This window comes from Balaenoptera musculus, chromosome 7, assembly GCF_009873245.2.
Source record: "Balaenoptera musculus isolate JJ_BM4_2016_0621 chromosome 7, mBalMus1.pri.v3, whole genome shotgun sequence".
NCBI classification, from domain to species: Eukaryota; Metazoa; Chordata; class Mammalia; order Artiodactyla; family Balaenopteridae; genus Balaenoptera; species Balaenoptera musculus.
In genome coordinates this window covers 8,670,973-8,693,952 of record NC_045791.1, presented here as the reverse complement: position 1 = coordinate 8,693,952, position 22,980 = coordinate 8,670,973, and the positions used below count along the sequence as shown (strand labels likewise).

The 22,980-nt window shown below is 36.6% G+C and overlaps 1 protein-coding gene across 1 annotated transcript in view; it reads left to right on the top strand.

Annotated features, from left to right (window-relative positions):
• Positions 1 to 22,980, top strand: part of CNTNAP5 (contactin associated protein family member 5) — an 829,028-nt gene that overhangs the window by 683,394 nt on the left and 122,654 nt on the right. The window lies entirely within an intron of this gene.

Here is a 22,980-nt window from a genome sequence, read left to right as displayed (position 1 = left end):
TAGAGGATCCTCCTTTCTTCCCTTCCCAAGTCAATCATCCTTTTTCATTGCAAGTTCCCTTTCTCCTATAAGACTCATCAAGGTGGCACCAACAGGCACTCTCCCTCTGTCCTTGCCCTCAACATCCAGATGGTCCCTGGGTCCCTTATATTCTATATCCTTAATGTTCTCGAAACCACCTCCTTTCCCTTGTCTCTATCTGCTTTCGTTCAAGCTCTTCTTATTTTGTATTAATTATAACAGTCACAAGTAACCGAAAGCTTAGTGCAAAATTGTTTATAAAATAAAAAGATTTATCTCATTTACAAAACGTTTTATATTTGGACAGTTCTAGGATTGTTTTACTTAGCACCAGTACAGACAAGTTTCTTTCCACTGTTCGATGTTTTCCTCAAGCCTCACACACACAATCCCCTGATGTTTGTAGAAGGTTCAGCATCTTGACAGAAAGAATAACATCCGTTAGGAAGAATGTCTTCCTTGCAACTCATTTTAATTCCCTGGCCTGATATCCTTTTACATCTTATTGGCTAGAATTGAATAATACATCTCTATCTAAAACAATTACTAAAAAAGAAATTGAATCACACTGATCAGTTTAGACCAGTTACAATATTACTTTTTTTCTGGGACCCACCTCCTTTGAGGCTCATGTAGGGTGAGTACATGAGCCAAATAATAATAACAATAATAATGATAATGGTAGCTAAACTTGAGCATGCCACATTCTATAATTTTCTTGGAAGTACCTCATTTAATCCTCACAACAGCTGTATTTGGAAGATAACATTATCTCCATTTTACAAAGTGAAGACTAAATCTTACAAAGTTTAAGGGTCTTGGACAAGATGACACAGCTACCAGGATTTATACCCAAGCGGCATAATCCACAGCTTGCTCTTTATCTGCTTATATTGTACCAAATATAGGTTTTATGAGGGGTCTGTGGGAGGAAGAGTTGCTGGGTTGGCTACCAAGAGTTTCTGCTGTGTTCCTACCTTGATGACATTCTAATAATGTTTCTTATTTCCAGTTTTGTCCCTTCTCACTTTGCTCTCAAACCAACTTTCATATAGCTGTCAGTTACATGTGTGTGGCCAACGCTGATAGGTAAGAAAAAAAAGGGTTGGGCCAAAGTGAGTAGCTTTGTGCAGTTTACCTACCTCCTTTCTGTGCCTGACATTGGGTCTCCATTGGGTTTGTAGCATTACTTTCTATTGGGAGTGGGGGAACTTATATCCACCTTCCATTGTCTCTCAATTACCTGCAGGGTCGAACTGAGAATGATAGTGATAGTGTGATGTCTTGTGGATACTTGAGTTTTTTTTTTTTTTTTTTAATTTATTTATTTATTTATTTATTTTTGGCGGTGTTGGGTCTTCGTTTCTGTGCAAGGGCTTTCTCTAGTTGCGGCGAGCGGGGGCCACTCTTCATCGCGGTGCACGGGCCTCTCACTATCGCGGCCTCTCTTGTTGCGGAGCACAGGCTCCAGACGCGCAGGCTCAGTAGTTGTGGCTCACGGGCCTAGTTGCTCCGCGGCATGCGGGATCCTCCCAGACCAGGGCTCGAACCCGTGTCCCCTGCATTGGCAGGCAGACTCTCAACCACTGCACCACCAGGGAAGCCCCTTGAGTTTTGTTTTTATAACTAGACATAACTATTCAAGTTTATTGTTGGTTTAAACAATTGATGTTCATTATATTATAATTAAGTGGACTTTATAAACAGTATTTTTACTCAAGATTGCTTTGGCTGTTTGGGGGTCTTTGTGGTTCCATACAAATTTTAGTATTATTTGTTCTAGTTCTGTGAAAAATGTCATGGGTGTTTTGATAGGGATTGCATTAAATCTTACATTGCATTTGGTAGTATGGACATTTTAACAATATTAAATCTTCTAATCCATGAACGTAGGATATCTTTTTGTTTCTAAACAACAAAACTGGAGGTATTATGCTTCCTACTTCAGACTATACTACAAAGTTACAGTCATCAAAACAGTATGGTATTGGCACAAAAACAGACACCTAGATCAATGGAATAGAATAGAAAGCTCACAAATAAAACCATGCACTTATGATCAACTAATTAATGACAAAGGAGGCAAGAATATACAATGGAGAAAAGACAGTCACTTCAATAAGTGGTCTTGGGAAAATATGTACATATAAAATAATGAAATTAAAACACTTTCTCACATCATATATGAAAATAAACTCAAAATGGATTAAAGACCTAAATGTAAGACTGGAAACCATAAAACTCCTAGAAGAAAATACAGGCAGAACATGCCTTGACCTAAATCGTAGCAATATTCCATTTACTTTCTCCTAAGACAAAGGAAACAAAAAGAAAATAAATAAATGGGACCTAATTAAACTTAAAAGCTTTTGCACAGCAAAGGAAACCATTGACAAAATGAAAAGACAACTTACAAAATGGGAGAAAATATTTGCAAATAATATGACTGATAAGGGGTTAATAACCAAAATATACAAACAGATCTTACAACTTAATATAAACAAACGAACAAAAAATGATTAAAAATGAGCAGAAGATGTGAATAGAAATTTTTCCAAGGAAGACATACAGATGGCCAGAGGCACAGGAAAAGATGCTCAACATCGTTAATATCAGAGAAGTGCAAATCAAAACCACAATGAGATATCACCTCACACCTGTCAGAATGGCCACCATCAAAAAGCCTATAAATAACAAGTGCTGGCGAGGTTGTGGAGAAAAGGGAACCCTAGTACACTCTTGGTGGGAATGTAAATTTGTGCAGCCACTATGGAGAACAGTATGGAGGTTCCTTAAAAAACTAAAAATAGAACTACCATATGATCCAGCAGTACCACTCCTGGGTATATATCCAAGGAAAATGAAAACAGTAATTTGTAAAGATACATGCACACCAATGTTCATAGCAGCATTATTTACAATAGCCAAGATATGGAAGCAACCTAAGTGTTCAACAGATGAAGGGCTAAAGAAGTTGTGGTAGATATAGATAGATAGATAGATAGATAGATAGATAATGGAACATTACTCAGACATAAAAAGGAATGAAATTCTGCCATTTGCAACAACATGGATGAACCTAGAGGGTATTATGCTTAATGAAATAAGTCAGACACAGAAAGACAAGATAAGGGTAGGGGATTAAGTGGTACAAACTACTATGTATAAAATAAATAACGTACAAGGATATGTTGTACAGCACAGGGAATATAGCCAATATTGTATAATAACTTTAACCTTTTTTTTTTTTTTTAATTTATTTATTTATTTATATTTATTTTTGGCTGTGTTGGGTCTTCGTTTCTGTGCGAGGGCTTTCTCTAGTTGCGGCGAGCGGGGGCCACTCTTCATCGCGGTGCGCGGTTCTCTCACCGTCGCGGAGCACAGGCTCCAGACGCGCAGGCTCAGCAGTTGTGGCTCACGGGCCCAGTCGCTCCGCGGCATGTGGGATCTTCCCAGACCAGGGCTCGAACCCATGTCCCCCGCACTGGCAGGCAGAGTCTCAACTACTGCGCCACCAGGGAAGCCCTATAATAACTTTAAATGGAGTATAATCTATAAAAATACTGAATCACAATGCTGTACACCTGAAATAATAATATTGTAAATCAACTATACTTCAATTAAAAAATAAATAAAAATAAATAATAGAAAACTATAAAGTTTTTTATGCTTTTATGTTTAGATTAAAATCTTATTTTTATACTCATACTTATGGAAGGTTTGAATAAAAGTTGGCTCTACCTACAAATCTCATTAAACATCTTGAAATAATCCAATATGCACTTAGAAATCTGATCTCTCCAATTTCCTTTTTGAGGAGAGTGAAACCTGGAACTACAAATTTTGATGTAAAACCACAAGTAATTGGCACTTTTTCTCAGATCAGATCCCAGTTCTGAAATGCTGGCGAGGAAGGGGTGTCACAAACCAAGAGATCAATTTTATTGACCACCTCTGCCCCCTACTCCTGCCCTCAAGGGCAACACAAAATGTTTTTCCACTGTGCTTGGACATCATCTCTGATTCTTTTTTTTTTTTTTAAATTTCAGGCCAACCCAACCATAGACACCAAGGACAGAATAGAGTTTTAGTGGAAAACAAAACTTGGAAAATACAGTCTAAAGAAAGCTTGTGATGCTATATTGAAAAGCAAAATTTCAGTTTTTAGTGTTGTGAGCTTTAGGTGAGGTCAAGTTTCAGATATTGTGTCATTTCACAGACAAAGGTACTGCCTTCACATTGGTATTCAGGATACTGGATATTTGTAAGAAAGCTCCTGTTTCTTCAAAGGAAGCCAGAGTAGCTACCCATTTAGGAAATTCTGAATACAATATTGCTTGTGAGTTTAACATATACATAGACATATATATATAGTGTGTAATGTGTGCATTATACATTATAAATTATTCTGTAGATTATACTATACATTGTGTGATAAATATATATTCACATATTATAAATATACATTATATATAATTATATATATTATAATGATACATTTATATATAATATATAATGTTATATTATATATGATAATATATAAGATAATAATTATATAATATATATTTTAATATAAAATATAATATATAATAATATATAATATAATAATTATTACATGTTATATAGTACATATATTATTATGTATATAATATAATATATCATATTATAATATATTATATATTATAATATATTATAATTATATATTTAATATATAATTGTATATTTGACACATTAAATATATTTAATATATTATATATTAATATTTATATTAATATACTATGAATTAATATTAATATAAATAATGTTGATATTATATATTAATGTTACATACAATATTACATATAAATATTATGTTATATATTAATATTATATTATTATAAATTAAATATAATAAACATTAAATATATAATTGTACTTTACTAGAACCACATATAAATAGATTTTTAACTGTAAGTCCTACTAAGAATCCAGAATCCAGAGACAATCTGGAAGACCTCTGGTCTGTGAAGATTCACAAAGGCATGTTCTTAACTTGTAGAAGATTCCCCACTGACCCTTTAGGTATAACTCCAGCAAGTTTTGTTTATGAACTTTTAAGACAAATTAGCAAGTAAAATTTCACAAGTGGGATGAAGAAAGACAGAACTACCAGAAGAACAAGGTAAGAAATTGTCATCAGAAGCAAAGCATGTTCTCATTATTGGCCCCAGAAAGGCAGAGTATATTCGGTATTTGATCAGAGACACGTGGCAGCTGCACTTAGTAGGTGTATCACTGAGGATGCTCCTATCTGAGCACCAAGCTCTCCGTCTCAACTACTCAGGCACTTATGGTGTCAGGCACAGGACTAGCCACAGAGCATATAGAGGTGAGGCATTAGTCATGGCTGTCCTGATGCTTGGATCCTATTGCTTAGAAAGCACACTCGACTGCTGAAATAGAGTGAAAATAACAATGTTCTGAGCATGAGATACATTTGTATCTCTCACATAGTTATCCAAAGTTATTTTAGTTCAGGCTTCTTCTTTCTCATTGCTCTACTATCCCCAAGATGCTGAACTTCCCTGCCTGATCCTGGATCTCTCATCACCATGTTCCCATAGAAGCCACAGTACAGAAGAAGCAAAGGGGTGGCCATTCCTTTAAAGGACACACATCACTGCTACTCATATACCCTTGACCAGAATTTAGTCACATGACTTTACCTTGCTGCAAAGAAGCATTGGAAATACAATCTTTATCCTGGTGACTATACTCCCCCCAAAATGACGTTGGTATTGAAAGAGGAAGAATGGATATGGTGGCATATCTATCAGTCTCGGTTGCCTTGCTAAGAGAGAAAGGTGGACGTGTGATATATAAGCAGACACACAAAATGCCTTCCAAGACCTCTTCTCAAAATGACCTCCTAAGATGACCGCCCATTGAAATATAGCAGAACCTATAAAACATACAAGTTTATAACTCAACCAAAAACAACTCTACTGAGACGTATGTTTAGGAGAGTCCTGTGAACAGTTATAGTTTCAAGCTCAAGTGTACTTTGATTTAGTTCCTTTTATTTGTTAACTTTTTAAGATCGCTTTGAAAAAAATCCTCCGCACTCTTCCATTTACTCTCTCCTTTTTCTCTCATCTCAATAGGCACTTTTTTATTTTAAAATTCTCCCCATATTCCTGCCAAGCCCCCTACACAACCACCACCAAAAGGAAAATGATTTTAATAAGTGAAAATAGTTACAGTAGCTCTACATATTTAAGCAAACCCTGGTACATACACTTCTTGCTCACAGTAATTCCCAGAATATTTTGAGCCATATTCTACTAAAGAAAGCCTGGGACAGTTGAAAATCGCCATTAAAAATATTACTGTACTTTTATTTTTTCTTAAAATTACATGATTTAAAAAAAATCCACATCTATCATTTGGAAAATTCACTTATGAAATACGTCGCTTTCTGAAATTGCTGGACAAATTAAGTGTAGCAGTGGTAGTAGCGTTAGTATAGAAGCTGTCACCTGTACAAGACCTGAAAACTCTAAATATCTTTAATAGATGATCATCTTTGGTTTTTAATTACATTAGACTGTAAACAACTTAAGAGAAATGAAGAATCTTCTATTTCTCTATACTCCTTCCATCCTTAAATAGCAATCAAACACCTGCTATGTTTAAAGACCCATGTTAGCTATTAGGGTTGCCGAGGTGAATAGAAAATACACACATACACACACTTTTTAAATAATAGGCAACTACTAGGTGAAGATTAAATAGGTATTGATTAGCTGATAGATTTTTCTGGCATGGTACCTAGTTAGGATGAGAGGAAATAAAATAAGGCAGCTGGTCTCTTTGCAATTTCCAACAACCTGTGGATAAATATTCATCTCTTGGGAAATCATCCTTCTCTAAAATAGGGCTGGTCTGGCAAAACTTCTGTGGTATTCAGTGCAAGTGTCCCTTTACCTATTTTTTCCCGTTACTTATAATCACCCTCTGCCTTAATACCCTGGATGCTTATTCTCTTCAACATGCTTCTAAATCTCTAGCATATCATCCTCCACACTTTATTTTCATTTGGCCAAGCTCCCAAAATGTAATTATTTTAATCAGGAGCACCATCTCCTTTAACCAGGATAGCAAATGATGCCATTTCCAGAGCAGGGTGGAAAATTAAAATGGTTAGCATCCAATTTGATTTGCTGTGTGATGGTGACTCCAGGGGGTTGGAGGAGAGGAACGTGTGCTGTGTTTGCCACAATGAAGCTCAGAGACTGCATGCTGCCAGATTGGCATCATTTCTAGCGTACAAAAGGTTTTCATTTCAGAATGGAATTGTGGAATTTGTATCATTTCAACATTTAGCGGATGCTTGAGTGGTGTTGACATTGCACATTAGTGTGTAGCATAGTAGCGCCTGCCTAGAGGCAATCAATCAACATTGGTTTAAATAGATGATAACACAGGCAATCGTAAAATAAAGCGTGGACTTGACTGACACAGTATACCCCAAACCATGATGTGCATAAGAATCATCTGGGGAGCTTGCTAAATGCTGATTTCTTGGCCTGATCCCCAGAAATTCTGATTCAGTCAGTGTGACTTAAGACCCTGGAATCTAACATTTAAATCATGGAAACACAGCTATGCATGATTCTGTCAAAACTCAAACATAGATGCCAACCTTGGCAGAATATTGGGAAATAGGACATAGACGAGGTAAGACATGCTGACTTCAGTGGACTGTGAAACTTAAGGGAAAGTGAGGGTGGGATTTTCTCACGTGACTCTTACCTTCCACAGGAGCAGTTGATTGGGTCCTCTTTACATTCATGTTTGTTTGACTGATGGATACAAACATGAATATGCTCATGCAAGGTTTTACAGGAGTAAATAAGGATAGGTGGTTCCATAGTAAAAGTTAGACTTTCCTTATGGCTTGGGATACCCAAAGTTCCAAATTGCTTGCCCACTTCTGAAAAAACAGTATTAGAGTTTGAATGTAGATTTATCCACATGTCCTTGACAACACTAATCACATGGTGTTATTATAGCCTATCCACAGCAGTCTTTTCACACCTCTGTACCAAATAATTAGAGGATTAACAGATACAAAGACAACAGCTGTTTGAATGATTTCATCTAAATGCCCAAATTTCCAACTCTGCCTCATTCTGACCAGATGAGATGTGTAACATAAAACTTTAAATTAGGAAAAAACAAAATTACAAATGTAAATTATTATTATTCATTAAGCTCCTCCTCTCTGCCTAAGAAAGCTATCCTACCTGGGTTTGGTAATAGACAAAGATGCTTGTTCCTACTTTCACTTAATAAACCCACCTCTACACCTAGGAAGAAGTAAAAAATCAATCTAACAAACTTCAGTTTTCACTAGAAGCTCCCATCAATGAATTTCCCTGACCCTTGTTTTCCCTGTTTCTCTTTTGTGACATTTTTTTTCAACTGTTTCATAATGTGTGAGGGTGAAAACTCTGGAAGAGAAAAAAAGAAAAGAGCTCAAACTGTCCATTTATTGGAAAACAAACAAACAAAGTCTAACTATTGCCTTTTAAATATGCTGCTCCTCCTGAAACAGTGGTGATGATTATGTGTGCTGATTATAATCCTATTGGATGAGTTTTCATACTCTGTTTCCTTTGGGACCAAATATATAAATATTCTAGACCCTGGAAGCAAAGGAAGTACTAAGAGATCCATGACTTAAAGGAATGACATGGACTCATTAAAGGTCAAGCCAGGGACTTTACTGAACACAAGTTACTGAGTGTCCCCCAATAGAAGGGGAGACAGGGCCCTGTCGTGGATAAAAGCATAGGAGGACTCTGATAAGGTCAGGTTTAAATTCAGGTTCTTCTCCCTGTGCCCTGGGTAGATTGTTTAACTTCCTTGAGTCTCAGTCTCCCTAGCTATAAAGTGGGTATAATGAAACTCCTTCTAGAGAATATTAAAGGGATTAAATAGAATGACATATCTATATCACCACCTACACTTGCTAGCAAATAATACATGTTGCAGAAATGTTTATTCCTCATTGTCTCCTGTGACATGCATGCACCATAGGGGATACAAAGATTTTTAATACTGTGCTTGACACAAAATGTTCCATGAATGAATGAAATCAAAGTTCTTGTCTATCAGGGCATACAAACTACAAGGAAATATAAGGCACACACATCTTTACGTGGCCTGACCAAGTAGTCAGCTTATCATGGGATTGGAAATGGAGGGATATCATTTGTTCTGATATCTGGTTATTAAAAAGGGATTTTTAAATGACATTTACTGATAATTTTATTTCCAAATTGCAATTTCATGATAGAAATTTGGAAAACTTCTTGCCTGAGGTGATTTTTCGTGCCTGCATAATGGTTCCTCATGTGATTGTGTGATAATTTATTTAATCATGCCTCTATTGAGGGAATTTAGATTATATCTTTTTTTTTTTTTTTTACTCTGAATAATACCATAATGAATACTCTTATCAGAAGTTTTTTTTTTTTTTTTAAAGATCTTTAAAAGATTGGGAGTTTGGGATTAGCAGATACAAACTAGTATATATAAGATGGATAAACAGCAAGGTCCTACTGTAGAGCACAGGGAACTATATTCAATATCCTGTGATAAACCATAATGGAAAAGAATATGAAAAAGAATATATATGTATAACTGAGTCACTTTGCTGTACAGCAGAAATTAAACACAACATTGTAAATCAACTGCACGTTTTAGAAATTTTTTAAAAAAATAAAAAAATAAAAGAGCTTTAGATTTGTAAAACTTTAAAAATACTGCCAGTGTTCCTCTAGAAAGTTTGTCTTACTTGACACTTTTGCCAAGAGTTTAGGAGAGCTCATGGCTGAGATTTTCATAGGAAAATAATGAGCTTGGTCTTTGAAACAGAGGCTCAGAAGTCAAAATTTTGGTGGGAGACTGTTTGGAGTTTTCTTTGCCTGAAACACGTGATTTCTTTGAGTTGAGTCATGGAGAAAGAAAGAAAAGGTGACCTCTCAGACGAGTGAGTTTCTCTCAGGGATGAATGAGGAACTGTGGATAACCTGATAGCCCGTGGAGACGAGATGGTAGTGAGGTCCTTAACTCAAAGCCGGATTTGGATTATCTGTGAATCTAGAGTTGCCACTGTCCCTCCGTGACCCTAGGGTGACTTGAGTCTCGTGTTGACCCACATTTGAGACCAGTCCCCAAAACTGGGCTTCACTTCATCTGGGAGAAGTGCCATTGTGCTTCCGGATGTCTTCTGTTGATTAATTTATGAGTTGTGATCAGACTGTGTATCTGAAGCACTTTAACTCAATGCTAAATATTGTCACTCAAGCTCTTGAAAAATCGAGTGGTTTCCTTCTTTGAATATTTTCTGAAAACATGTGTTCCCATTTCCCCAGTAGAAACTGTGGAGTCACATCTGGCTGTTTCTCCCAGTTCTCCTGCTCCGATCAGTTTACAGTGTAATTGATGACACCAGGAATAACTTAGCAGCTGATAGTATTTCAGAGAACGACTTTTTTTTTTTTTTTAACCCCAAATTTTTAAATGACTCAGAAGATAAATTTTTAAAATTTATTTTAAATTTTCAGGAGACTCTACTACTTTTAGAGCTACTTGTTGTAGAGACCAGATCATAGGACATAGAGAGAAAAGGTAGAGCCAGGAATTTCATTTTCCCTGAACAAGCCTTGCTGGGAACTTTAAAAATACAAAACACAAAAATATTCAGAAATTAAAATGACAACTTTAATTTGCTGTAGCCACATATATTCACTGTACCCTTTTTTCCCCCAAATGACACAATATATCGTTTTGGTGCCTATATCCCTTTAGGTTTGACAATAGAATGCTAAATTTCTTGGAAGGCAAGTGGTAAATTTATATTTTACCAGATCATATTGAGAATGTAGTTTCTGAACCCTTCTTTTCTTTTCTTCTTTGATATATTTCAAGATGGCAAAAATCGTTTTCTTCACTACCAACATAACTAATGCTGTTCCACCCTCTGTGGAACATTTGTCTGCTTCCGTTCCCAACTTTTCCCAATGCTAATATACCTCCTGATGTGTGAAGATAGCAAATCCTGTTCAACAGATAGAAGAAAAAAAGTGTATTTCAACAGTCACTTTTGCTCTGCCCAATTTTCTATTCACACTGGGTGAAGGGCAGATCTCAGTAGTTGGAACTGCCAGAAGGACCTGTGTCCACTTGCTTTGTCTGTAAGAATCAGATGAAAAGTGCTGGAAACAGACAGATAAACCAAACCAAAGCCACAGCAAAACCCACAGAAGGCATCAAAGTTATCAGCTTTACAAAAAACAAACTGACAAACTGAATTTGTCTTGCCCTATTTCCTCTCATGAATACCACCCCGCAACCCTTGGTCGTTCAGGGCCATTAGAGTTTTCCCTCAATGTGTCAGGGATTTTAAAATCCAGTACTCTCAAAATTCAGAGGGAGATCGTAACTGGTACTGATTGTGTTTGCTGTGTCAAAATACTGCAGATTGCGTGGCTTAAAAGCAGAAATGAATTCTCTCACACTTCTCAAGACTAGAAGTCCAAGATGAAGGTAGAGGGAGGGTTGCTTTTTCATTCCTCTTGGCGTGCAGGCGCCCACCTTCCTGCTGTGCCCCCACGTGGTCTCCTTTGTCCACGTGGTCTTCCTTCTGTGTCCCCACGTGGTCTTCCTTCTGTGTCCCCACGTGGTCTTCCTTCTGTGCCCCCACGTGGTCTTCCTTCTGTGTCCCCACGTGGTATGAGGACATCCTGAGGCATTCAGAGTTGGCATTTCAACATAGGAATTTGGGAAGACACAATCCAGCCTATACCGGTTACAGAGAGCTAACAACAATTACACCTGTCACCATCAGTTACTTCTTTTCTGAGAGCCTGCTATGCTCCAATCATGCGGAGAGTAATGTGCATGGGGAAGCAGGTTGTGGAAACAGCTGAAAATCCAACTCTCTCCCTCCCTCCCTTTCCCATCTTGGGTACACAGGATAGATGGTGGTGTCATCATCTCATCTCTCCTCTAAAGCATCCGAGCTGAATTTAAAGCAACATCACACACCACAGGCCCTTATCAGAGAGTAGATCCTCCAAGTGTCTTCTATCAAGCACTCACCCAAAGCCCAGCTAACAAAAGGCGTATTAGGGGATGGGAGGGCCAGAGGAAGGCCATGCAATCCATCTGTTCCTTAATTTCACTCTTTCCATCAAGCCATTCGTTTAAAGGCTCATCCTTGATGGTAATATATGGATTTATCAACATTAGTTCCTTAGCTTTTTCCACAGGACCTCTAAGAAATTCCTCCATATAAAGTCCTTCAAGAAATTTTTCCAGGTGAAATTCAGTGTATTCCCTTTTTGGTAGGTGTGTTATTGAGGACATTTCCCAGTAGATTCGTTTGTGTCTTACCATAAACGATCTCATATGAAAACTTACTTTCAAAATTCAATGTTCAAAAAACCTTTTACCTCCCTTGAGAACTGGATTTCTTCTTTTTGTGAGTAAGAAATGTGAAACTGGGACTTCCCTGGTGGTGCAGTGGTTAAGAATCCACCTGCCAATGCAGGGGACACGGGTTCGAGCCCTGGTCCAGGAGGATCCCACATGCCATGGAGCAACTAAGCCAGTGCACCACAACTATTGAGCCCACATGCTGCAGCTACTGAAGCCTGCGCACCTAGAGCCCATGCTCTGCAATAAGAGAAGCCACCGCAATGAGAAGCCTGTGCACCACAACGAAGAATAGCCCCCACTCACCGCAACTAGAGAAAGCAACAAAAACCCAACGCAGCCAAAAAAAAAAAAAAAAAGAAAAGAAAAAGAAATGTAAAACTGATGGTATCTTTCTTTTAACTTTTACTGCCAAAATATAATTTGTTCTTTTTTTCTTAATTTTTATTGAAGTATAGTTGATTTACAATGTTGTTTTAGTTGTGTGTTGTGTTAGTTTCAGGTGTACAGTAAAGTGAATCAGTTATACATATACATCTATCCACTCTTTTTTAGATTCTTTTCCCAAATAGGTCATTACACAGTACTGGGTAGAATTTAAAATAAAATAATTTATTTCCATCATTTCATTTTCTGTTCTTATGAAGACAGTTCTGATCTATATTTTATTTTGGATTTATTGATTATGTTCTTTTTGAAAACCATCTGAAATCAGAGAAACGAATACATATAAATAATATTGCTCCTTCCCCCAAGGTACTATTCTTTAGAATACAGAATTTTACTTATACTTGTTTTTTATCACAGAAGTTCTAAACTTAGTAAAATTTAAGGCATAGAAATATTAAATTAAAAACTTTAAGATATGATTCTAAGTCCTTTTGAATCTTCTGACTGATATTTGCGGAATCTGGTAACTCCCAAAAAGAGTTCAATGGTTCTTCATAATCTAATTTTTCAACTGAACCAAATGATAATTTATAATCCAATTTGTAACAGCTACTTTCTGTTATCCTGTTGTCTATCCTAATAGGAAGGCATTCTCAGACTCCTGCATGGGTTCCTCACTTCTTTGGTATACAGAAAGCATGCGAGTATTTTAGGCTGTCACGATGTACTCAACAAGAGTCTCTCATGAAATCACGGTCCAGCAACTACTGGACATGGCTTTTTAGGACCTTGCCTGCCAAGTTACCTGGTGTCACTTTCATCCTGCTTTCTTGGTTGCAGTAGTCACAAGCCCACTTAGATTCAAAGGAAGGGACTGTCAGAGACTTTTCAGACCCTCTTTTTTTTATTTAATTTTTTTATATGCTTTATTTTTTTACATTAATATTGAAGTATAGTTGATTTACAATATTGTGTTATTTTCAGGTGTACAACAAAGTGAATCAGTTATACATATACATATATCCACTCTTTTTTAGATTCTTTTCCCATATAGGCCATTACAGAGTATTGAGTAGAGTTCACTGTGCTAGACAGTAGGTCCTTATTAGTTATCTATTTTATATATAGTAGTGTGTATATGTTAATCCCCATCTCCCAATTTATCCCCCCACCTTTCCCCTCGTAACCATAGGTTTGTTTTCTATGTCTGTGACTCTATTTCTGTTTTGCAGATAAGTTCATTTCTACCTTTTTTTTTTGGCTTCCACATATATACCCTCTTTTGAAATCACCACATGTATTACGCGTTTCTTGTTTGAGAACCCTAGTGTTTAAATATTTTTACAAAATACTGGTATTAAATGTCTATTTTAAGCTAAACGGTGGTTATTGTTCATAAGAAAACTATTAGAATCCTGATGGATTTGCTGTTATTGTTTCCTGTTGGAGACATTCTTTATCCTTGTTATACGTACAACAAACACAAATAAATACTTAACAATTTTCCTGACTAGATAAAAAAGAGGATTAATTGCAGATGAAATGAGTCATGGGAAGCTTGACTATATATATGTAAAAATAATTGAAACCAACATTCTTTTTACATTTTTAGTATCTCTGAAATTGGAATGAATTTTACAATTAATGTTATGTTTTAGTTGAACTGGTAGTCAATTTTCATTTTTAGTGGTACATAAAACAATGACACAACTTATATATAGCAACTGGCATTTGATGAAATATGATAGTTGCTATTCACAATTCCAGAATAATCAGAGACACTTAGGATACAATAATATCCTCTATTTTGGAATAAATTCCATATAACCAGAAATGAGTCCTGGATCTTAGGTCTTGCTTAAATTGGTCCTAGAAACCTGTTAACCCTCAGAAGAATCTTCCCCCACTTGGTAATATGCTCGTTTCTCTAATTTGATTCTAGACTTCGAAGAGCAGCCAACAATGCATTAGCTGTCTCTGTCAACTGAAAGGCCCCTTAACTGACTCGTTCCTATTGACTGAGATCCTAGAAGGAGGCCTCTGTTAATGGTATAACCTGATAGGAGACAAGGAATAGGTTTGCCAGCATTGGAGTTGAGACTAGATGTAGTATATCATGTTCTAGTCCAATCACTTAGCTTTTCCTTGTGATAGCAACAAAGTGACTCTTGCAGGATGAAACCCCACATCATGTTATCTGATAAAATATATGCCTGGCTGGGAGCAGTATAGCTACACATTTCTTGATAATGTTCCTGTCTCAAATCTTAGGTAAAATAATTCATCTTTTGGGGAATTGTATTGGAATTACCTGTACGAGTGTTTATACTGTAATATCTTTTAAATAGGATAAGGTAGTAGACATTGTGTGTGTACGTATGTATACAGACATATATATCTACAAACATGTATGTATGATATATATGTGTAATATATACATATACATACACACACACATATATATATATATTCAATTGTTATTTAAAAAATTACTGAGTGTCTAGTATTTGCTGGGTGTATAATGATTACTAATCATCCCTGCCCTTAGGTAGATCACTGCCAACCTCTTGTAATATGGCTTGCTTTCTACCTTTTATGATGAGGAAACATAGCAGCTGGTACACTGTAAGTCCTAAATAAACACTAGTTAATTTTTTTTCACTTTTTTGATTTAGAAAATTACTTTGTATGGACACAAATGGTTAATCAATATTTTCAACTGGTCACTTTATCTAATGTTTAAAATATAAAGCAGTCTTTTAAATGGCATATTCCTGTTCGGAAACCAAAGTTACCACTTTCATATATTTTTTGATTGTAGAATATCTTTCAGAATAATTAAATGACCTTTGTGGGCACTCGTGGAACAAAAAAAAAAATCTTGAAGGCAGGAAACTCATAGCCTCGCTTTATTTTTTGTTATGTACCCTGCAAATAACCATAAACAGGAGAGTGGTTAATAAATATTATTCAGATTTGGGAATGTGAAATAGGAGATACAGGCATTAAATCCTATTTTTATTACTATCATTATGCTGATGATCCTCTGGCCACTTCTCTCTGGTCTGTGTAATTGCAAAGTTCTTCATATTTTATTCATCACACAAGCTGCTCTGTGCCCATTCTTCTTATGCTGCTGCCTTGCACTGTTTCCAAACCTTCCTAATGGGTATGATCTGTGAGCTCCATCAACTTTCTGTCTGTGCCTTGTTCAGGCCTCTAACGAATATGAGACTTACAGCCATCAGTTATGTTTCAAGTACAGAAATAAATGAATAGGGGTTTGTTGCTTGTTCATTAGCACTGTGCAAAGCAAGATCACTTTGTCTCCTTCATGGTCTCTTTGATGAATTTGCTCACCTATTATAATTTGGAAAAGCTTGATTCATGTAGATATTTATGTAAAGCGTTCCAGCTAGGTCTTTTGTTTTTCTTATCTTTTTTTTCTTTTCCTTTTTTTTTATTTTTAACATAACCAGGTAATGTCTACCAACCATCAGTGATAGAAAGTCATGGACAGAATTGTGATCAATTCTTCTTGTATCTGTGATTGTGTTTATGTGTTTAAAAAAGAAGAAATAGAGAGTTACTGTTGGAGGTGGATCAAAGAAAAAACATGGAGGAAAGAAGAAGGAATGAGAGGAGTGAAAACAATTGGGGGAAGGGAGAGAGGGACATAAGTGAAAGAAGAGAGGGAAAGAGGGAAGGAAGATGGAAAGAGGGGAGAGAGAGAAAGAGTAAGAGTGAGTGGGGGAGAAAGAGAGACAGAGAATGAAAAAAAAAGAAAAAAGAAAAAGGAGAACCAGAGAGAGGAGGAAAGAAGAAATTAAAAAGAAGATTCAGGCAAGAAAGGGCATGGCGGGGTGTATGTGTTTATTTCTAATTTTCTGCAATTTACATGGACTCTGTATTAGTTGATTAAACAATAGGAGTGTCTTACATAAGCATTCTCACCCTCTGTTACATGTTTTTCACACAAAAAGTCCCACAAAATATGCCATCGTCAGGAAGAATTTACAATATGGTTGAAAGTCTCATGCTATAAACCATAGTGGGTTAGTTGTTGCTTTGGCAAATGGTAACAAAGACTTAGAGGTGGTTTATCAACATAAATGATCACAATGGCATTTTGATTAGCAACGCAACATTTACTCCTTTCTCACTTTATTTAACACAGTTATTGATTTATTGAGTGCCTTATTTCATGAAAGATTAGGAGCTATTGGGGAATATGGATGTGTGAATACCTCTGTGTGCCTATTTTATGTACATACGCATAGGATAACGAGTGGTAAATATTCTTCATGCTTTGTGAGGAAGTATTGGAAAATACTGATGTGTCCACCAAACAACCCAGGAAAGAATGCAGGACTGGGGAATCTAGACTTTTTAGACATTTGTGTATAAGTAACAGATGAAATATCTATGAAGGACAAAGAAAAATATTTCATATCGCCAAGGGCCAGGCCCACCAAAAGGTTGTGAGTGGGAAGGATTCTGGTAAAAACAAGAGGATGAATGAGTGGAGAGACCAATGAGTAGACACAGAGAGGCATAGGATGGATAGAGGACAAAGTTCATCATCTTCCCATCAAAACAGATGAAAAGTGAGCATGGGAGACATTTGACACAAGAAGTGAGAGAGGGTAACATTTTTTTCTTTCTATTTTGAGTCAGAGTAGAAGAAAATTAAGAGAACTTGAACTGGCCCTCCCTAATCTTTCCAAAATATGAAACAGAGTTTGCTAAAGAAAGTGAACTGCAGTGGGTTGGGGATGAGGGTTACAGAAGGATGGATAACTTTGGGAGATACTTCTTTGGGCGGTGGGTAGAGAAAGAAGGATTAGATTAGAAGAACTGGATATGAACTGGATATTAGATTAGAAGAACTGGATATGGTTCTCTGGGGAAACTTCTAGGGAATTCTTGAGATGATTAGCAGCATCAAATGCACACTAACCATTTTTCAGTCATAAAAAAGAATGAAATATGCCATTTGTAGCAGCAAGGATGGACCTAGAGATTGTCATACTAAGTGAAGTCAGACAGAGAAAGACAAATATCATATGATATCGCTTATATGTGGAATCTTAAAAATGATGCAAATGAACTTATTTACAAAACAGAAATAGACCCACAGACATAGAATACTGGAGGATTTTAATCAGAGAGATAAATCATCTGATATAGACTTTAAAAGTCCCTGTTTCCTTCTGTAAGGATACCTTTCAGGGGATAGAACAACAGTGGGGGCAGCGATTTCACTGTTGAGTCTGTTGTAATCACCTACAAGCGATCACTGTGCTTTGGCATGGGTCTGTCATTGACTAGCCGAGTGACCTTGGGCAAGTAATGTATCCTCATCTGTAAAATGAGATAAAAGTATTTACCTCATAGTGTTGTTGTGGAGATTGATCAAATTAGGGCATAAAAAGTGCATATAACTTCCTGGAATATTGTAAATGCTCAATAAATGCTGGATTTTTTAAAAATTAGGATTACTGGTAAAAACAGACACATGAGCCTTAATACACAGATTGATTGCAATTCTCTATTTCTCTGATTGTGTGTAGACATTAGGTATTTCTCTGATTGTGTGTAGACATTAGGTATTTTACTTTTCTAGATTTGTTTCCCATTCATTAATTGTTTACTATATTAATCAGTATAGGTTAACTATACTATAGCTATACTCTGGTAATAAATAAGCCCCACTCCGAGTCCATGGGTTTTAACACAATGAAAGTTTCTTTCTTCTCACATTAGTTTGATGTGGTTACAGGAATCCCCCTCCATTCTTGTCACCCCACATCTGGAAACTACTGCTTTCAAGTCTGTCCTCTCAGAGAAATTGTGGAATAAACTAAAGGTCTTATTCCCGTACTACAGTGTTCATTTAGTATTATCAGTTCCCACAAATTTGTAATAATTGTCATTTTCTGTAGCTGGTCATTTTTACCTGCAAGGCTCACATTATCTCTATATGTTTTGGGCACATTAAAAAGTCAGAAAGTCTTTGAGTCTTTGGGAAGGTGGGTGTTGAGGACATAAGGGCTTCAGGGACCCAGAGCCTTGAGTCCAGATTTGCCTTCAGCGACTGTGTGACTTTGAACAAGTCATTTAACCTTGCTAGGATTCTTCATTGCAGCTCTTCCAATAAAATATACTATCAAAATGCAAAGCATTATTATATTATCCTGCAAAAAATTAAAACACTGCAAATACAATCATTTAAGTTAATCATTTTGTCTACCTCTTTGCCTAACCATGAAGGATCCCTGTGGTACATTCTAGCAAGGTTTGTTCAGTACAGGTTGAAATGACCTCATCAAAGTGATTTTTATCATTTGTTTCGAGAGGCGGTATCATTAATCTTTTATGCAACCCCCTCCTTTTTGGGCTCACTTCAGTTAAATAGGCAGGGAGAAGAGAATGTTGAACAACATTATAAAAATGTTAATTCCTAATGTCACTGACTAGCTCTTAATCATGCTATTAGACATATGTTCTGATTTAATGATCCTAATCAACATGCAGTCAGACCAAGATTGACTTTGATGAATGTCTAACATTATTTTGTGATATGGAAGAGCTTGTTTTTCTTGTTGTCTAAACCTTTCCTTAGAAATTACATTCTATTTAGAAAGAAAGAGAATGTAAAATACTTTCTTTGGTTTCCAGAATCTTCTTTCCTAAACCAGCATCTTGATGATTTGTGTTTTGATCATACAATGAAACCTTTGGGTGCAGTCATCTGTAATTATTTGTCCTTACAACTTGGGTGGCTCCTTCCTCTTATTTTTAAGCTCAAAATGCTTAACTACAGTCAATGAGATAAGATATCTTTAGAATGTGCAGAAATCTCATTATTTCAAACCGTTGCTTCCTAGCGATGCTGTAGTGAAAATCAGATCCCTTTTCCTTGTGCCTCTTACTTGCACCCTTTTCCCTGGTGGCACTATTTGCTGAAGTCCTTCTCAACACAAAGCCTCCAGTCAAATGTCACCATTTCCATGAAATTAAAATGATTTCCATAAACCATTTCTCAGGAATCTTGGACAAAAAGTTCATAGTTTCTTCTTCTGGACTTTCCTAGCATTTTATTAACTTCTATATTTTGACCCTAATCTCATTCTGACTTACATTTCTTTTAGCTGTGTATATGTCCTTCTTCCTTAAATGTTATGAATTCCCTTGGGGCAGTGATAGTCTATTAAAATTTATATAACTAGGATATCTCCCCGTGACCTTCACACACATAGAATTAAGCAATAATTGAATGGAATGATTATATATATGTATATATATAATATAATATACACTGATAATTATATCATTTCATTTAATCACATTGTTTTATAAATCATACATATACATATATGTATGCATGTATAGGTTTTATAAATCCTATATATACATATGTGTGTATGTGTGTATGTATGTGTGTGTGTGTGTGTGTGTGTGTGTATATATATATATATATATATATATATATATATATATATATATATATGGCTTTGAATCTTGCATCACCTATAGGTGGAGGCTGTGACAGGTGACAGTCAATGACCAGCCATGGGAATAGTTTCTCCAAAGTTCTATGCAGAATGTCTAAAGGAATACATGGGTGAGAGCACTGAGCCAAGAAGAGCTAAGCCAGTACCATGAGCACTGGGGAAACTGCTCTGTAAATTTCAGGAAGATCCAAGCACCAGGTTACCCTGCCAATAATTGGGACTTGAGTTGGGACGGACTCAGAGTGAACCCAGATTGGGTTCAAGTAAAGGGATATGCGGGAGTAACGAAGGGTCTTCCTAAGGGACTGCTAAAATGTCTGCTCTAACTGCTTACATTTATGGGCCAAAAGATAGATAATTAGTTGGGCCAAACAGAATTGACATTTCTCTTCATTTTCCTCATTCACCGATATGTCTCTTTATTTATGTTTCCAACCAAACTGCAGTTGAAAGCTGGACTGTCCGTGATCATTGTGTTTTACTTCCTTAGAATCCCTACAGAATTTTTGTATGTGGTTGATATGTGATTTATGTTTTATCAGTGATTGCCACAATAATGCTATACTTCCGGTTGCCAAAGCTCAGTGGCATACAGTGTTCAGGACTTATGCTCACAGGTCTGAGCGCCAGGCAGGATGGCTGTGCTCCGTGTGCCACATCCTGAGGTCCACCAGGAGAGGCTGTGACCATCTGGATTGTGTTCTCCGGTGGTGTCAGAGTTGCTCCCCAGGAGCAGTGGAAACATGCATGCCTCTTAAGGTCTAGACTGAGCTGACATGCCATCGTTTCAGTCCGTGTTCCAGCGGGGAAAGCAAGTAGCAAGACCAAGACATCATTGGGGCGGGGATATTTACTACTCCCATGAGCCCACTATAAACACATGCAGTAAATCCAATTTCTCCAGTGGCCAAAATTTGGAGAAAGGGTGCCGATTCTCTCTTCCTGACTACATCATTAGAGTCATGAATGAAAGCAAATCAGTCACGCTTTTTGATCCTCAGTTTCTTCATTTGGTATGTTTCAGCTCATACTCCGCGGGGGAATAAACACAAACCTGGGACATCTAAGAGGAAAATTCTGCTGTGACCCTCCTGCTCTCAAATATATGTGTGTGTTTCTTCTCTATTCTCTATATTTCCTTTTCTTTCTTCTTGCTCATTGATATTCAGTGAGTCAAAACAGTTTGCAACTTTTATACTAATTGTCAGACATGAGAAGGGAACCCCAAGCCTCAGTGATACAAGGCACTGGTAGATTAAAAAAAAAAAACAAAGTCTTGAGCGGCTAGTGGCACTTCTAAGGGATTGAAGGCACCAAATAAGAATGGGTAAAACTACTAGAAGGCAACATTTGCACCAGAGTGTACACAAATTGGTTGTTCAGAATTGAGACCATTGATAATAATGCTATTAATAAGATCACAACGTTGATTTGGCTTATAAACAAAAGTAATTCATGATGACATTGAATTTCACCATGTGATCAGGAGCCTCGATTATGGAGGAGAGGTCTGGGCAGTGCCAGGAGGGAGAAGTCGAGAGATTTCTTCCCATATCTTGTGCCCAAAGCCAACATTAGCAAACACCTGAACACACAGTGTTTTACCCTTGTGTTACCTGGACTCACGCTGGGACGATCCACCTAAGCTTACCTCGGTCCTGAAAGTGCTTTTTGTTCTAAGTAAACCCACCAGACCTCGAGGCCACTTGAGTATGGCTTATCTGAACTAGCGGTTAGAAAGAAAGCAATTCATTTGAACTAGCGTCCAATGATTTATAGCTGTTTGGAAATAGGTTAAATGGATTTGTACCGTTTAGAATTATTCTTTAAAAAGAAGATACTAGTTAACAGACATCTCTAACTGGGATTCTAACTTAAAAGCTAGTAAAGGGACTTGAAACATTTTAGACAGTGTGAAGAGTAGTATTTTGGGGTGAGTATAGTCCTCCAGGCTGTCTGCCCCCTGACTCAGCACCCCTAAGATACTTTTGCGTTTCTTAGTATTTGTTTTATCTTCTTCTCATTACTTACAGGTTCTTGGAAAACCCAGATTGTCACTGCCTTCCTACTTGCCTCAGTGACTTCCATAAGGACGTTAGTAATGAATGCAATTCAGAGAAAGTTGTTGCTATTTGTATACATGAATAATTTGTAAATTATATGTTTGTACATCAGGAGTCGTATATGAAGTCAAATCTTGACTAGGCAGAATTCCAACCTAGTGCCATCCTCAGACAAAAGTTACTGTTCTACTTTAAAATGATAAATCATGAAAAATGGCTCTCAATCACTATTTCTTTCATTTTTAAAAAATAAACACATATTAAATGCCTGTTGTATGCCAAACAGAAACAGACCAGTGGTTTCCAAAGAGGACCTAGGCCTAACCCCATTCAGCCTAAGGGTGTATAACACCTCTATCTCTGCCTACATCTGTTGTTTTGGATATCTTATCATCTTCTGGATAATAATTTTTATCTACTTAAATATTCCCAATTATACAAGATAACTTCAACAGATTTTACTAAACTAAACTTTGCAAAGAAAAAAAATTGAAAAT